Source organism: Octopus bimaculoides, chromosome 7, assembly GCF_001194135.2.
Source record: "Octopus bimaculoides isolate UCB-OBI-ISO-001 chromosome 7, ASM119413v2, whole genome shotgun sequence".
NCBI lineage: Eukaryota > Metazoa > Mollusca > Cephalopoda > Octopoda > Octopodidae > Octopus > Octopus bimaculoides.
This window is the reverse complement of record NC_068987.1, coordinates 14,343,552-14,346,513: the sequence shown is the minus strand read 5'-3', so window position 1 is coordinate 14,346,513 and position 2,962 is coordinate 14,343,552.

The window sequence follows — 2,962 nt, the reverse complement described above, 5'->3', positions numbered from 1 at the left end:
CTAGAATTCACTGAAATCATAACTTTGTGGAAGAAAAATTAAAAAAAAAAAAGAAGCAGTATTTCCAAATTATTGTCAGAAAAAAAAATAGTTTCTAGACCAGTATGAATTTATTGGATTGTTAAACCTTTTTCAGTTTCTTTCTACACCACATATTTGGTAATTTCTTGAAGTATACTAGATTATCACACCCCATCTCATCTCTATCCTTAAACTTTTAAGTTCTAAAACTCCACCTTTTTAAATATAGACATGTATACTCCAGTTAAAAAGAAAAAAAAAAAAGATCACACTCAGTCAAATGCTCAATGCATCATAGGATGCAGAATTACACAGTTTATCTCTCTACAAATCCACAGAGCACCTCTACTCCAATAAGTATCATCAGAAAAAATTTGGTTTAACTCTGTAAAAGAAATTGAGAATCTCTTTGCAAAAGTACACCAAGTTGTTTTTTTTTGTTTTTTTGATATTACTCAATGGGTAGAGATAATTCATAAATTGCAGACAAAGCTGAACTTTGAATACATACATATATAGCAATTTGCGAACCATAGTATTATTAGCGACAGGTTTCCAATGGGCTAATCACTGGTTCATTGCATTGTTGACAGCGAGAGAGAGAGACAAGAGAATATTTATAACCAAGAGGACTTCAAAGTGCAGTCTTACATCCTACCAAATATGGCAAAAGATATAAACATTACGTATATATCTACACAAACATACAATTTCTGTAGTCCAAATTCCATTCGTAAGATATTGATCAAATTGAAGCTATAGCCTTGAGCAAACTAGACACTTATTCAAAAGTGCCACAGAGATGGGCTGAACCTGAAAATACAGGATTGTGAAGCAAGCTTCTCAACCACATGGTCATGTTTGTATCTACATATCTCACACATTTTAATATACAAAAGTTACCTCAAAATAAGAGCAGAATTTAAATTCAGAAATAAAATCATGTCAACATTATATCTTAATGTATTTAGTATACGTAAATAAAGAGTACTGAACCCTTTCAAAAAGAATTCATAAAACAAATAGCAGTTGATCCCCTGTAGATGATCAACAAACATATTTTTCATTTGATGGAGTGAAGAAAGAAGAAAAGAGAAAACGTAGTGTAGTTAGAAACCTCAAAAGATAGTGCATAGTAGTCCAATAAATATATATACCTTTCTAGTAATAACATCTCAAAAATATAGGCAAGTAAATTATTTTCTATATTAAAAAATAAATATAATCTGCAGACAATTTTTATATTTTGTCCCAGCATTTGCTTTAATATTGGGTGAATAGTTTGGGATTTTCTTTCAACGTGGCCAGTTGGCCTCAGATTTATGAGAAAGTGAATGAGAGATAGAGATGTTCATGCCTTTTTCAGAGTGGCATTAGTAGTGACATAAAGTGATGAAAACGGTTCCAGCTTGGATGTGAAACTGGATGACCGAATTCAGTCCAATAAGAAAACCTACTGCATACCACAACAATAATGTTTCTAAATTTAGGCACAAAGCCAGCAAGTTTGAGGGGAGGGTTTTAGTCAAACTGACTCCAGTACTTGACGGGTGCTTCATTTTATCAACCTTGATAGGTCGAAAGGCAAATTTAACCTCGGCAAGATATGAACTCAGAATGTAGAGCTGGAAAAAAAAAAAATACTGCAAGACCATTTTTTTACCCATTGCTCTTACAATTCTGCCCATCCACCAACCCTATAATAATAATAATAATAATAATAATAACCACCCCTCCCCAAAAAATTTTTTTTTAAATACTAAAATAGTAAAGAATATGAAATTCCCAAAAAATAAATAATAATTTCTATCACTGGCACAAGGCCTCAAAATTAGGGCAGGAAATTAGTCAATTAAACCAACTCTGATATTTCACTGGCACTTTACTTTACAGACCCCCAAAAAGACAAAAGACAAATTTGGCAGGCTTTGAGCTCAGAATGTGAAGGCCTGAAACAAATACTGCAAAGCATTTTGTCCAACACTTTAAAGGGTCCACCAAAAGAACAAGACCAGAAATATTTTAGGGAGAGGAGAACAATCAATTTGACTTCAGTATTTCACTGATACGTTATCTAATCAACTCCAGAAGGAAGGAAGGTTAAGTTGACTTTGGCAGGGTTTGAACTCAGAACATAAAGAGCCAGAAGAAATATTGCAAGGTATTTTGTCCAATGCTCTAACAATTCTGCCAACTCACCACTCTAATAATAATAATAATCAATAGGCACCAGGCCAGCAATTTTGAGGGGAGAGTTAATCAATTAAATCAACCCCAGTATGTGACTGGTATTTCATTTTATCACCACCCAAAGGAATGACAGGCAAAGTTGACCTTGGTATTTCAACTAAGAATGTAATGAGTTGGAACAAATACGGCTGCAAACCATTTTCTCTGACAGTAATGACTCTGCCAATCCACCGCCACCTTAATTATAATAACGAACTGGAATAAATAAATATATATATATAATTAACTAAATGACAAGGTAACAAAAAAAATGATGCCATGAACTTCATTAGCTTGCAGTTGTTTTTTCTACAACATGCAATGCACTCAAAGTTGAGTGATACACAAACACCCAAGTGGATTGCATGTTACAGCAGAAACAACTGTAAGCTAATGAAGTTCATTAAGTAACTTCTTGTTCTCTTGTCATTTATTTGATTTTCTATTATAATCTATTATTTTCTATTATACTAATGCTTCTTTCTAACACCAGGTTAGTAATATCGCTATGCATAAGCAATATATTTATATCATATATATATATATAACAAAGGTCGCTATATGCAATATAAAAACAAAAAGGAAAAATTCAATTGTCGCTAACTGACAGTGCAGGGCAGCACCTGCATTGCTAGAAATAAGAGTTAAAAATTCTTAGCTGCAAAGAAGCACATGTATATATATATATATATATATATATATATTATATTCA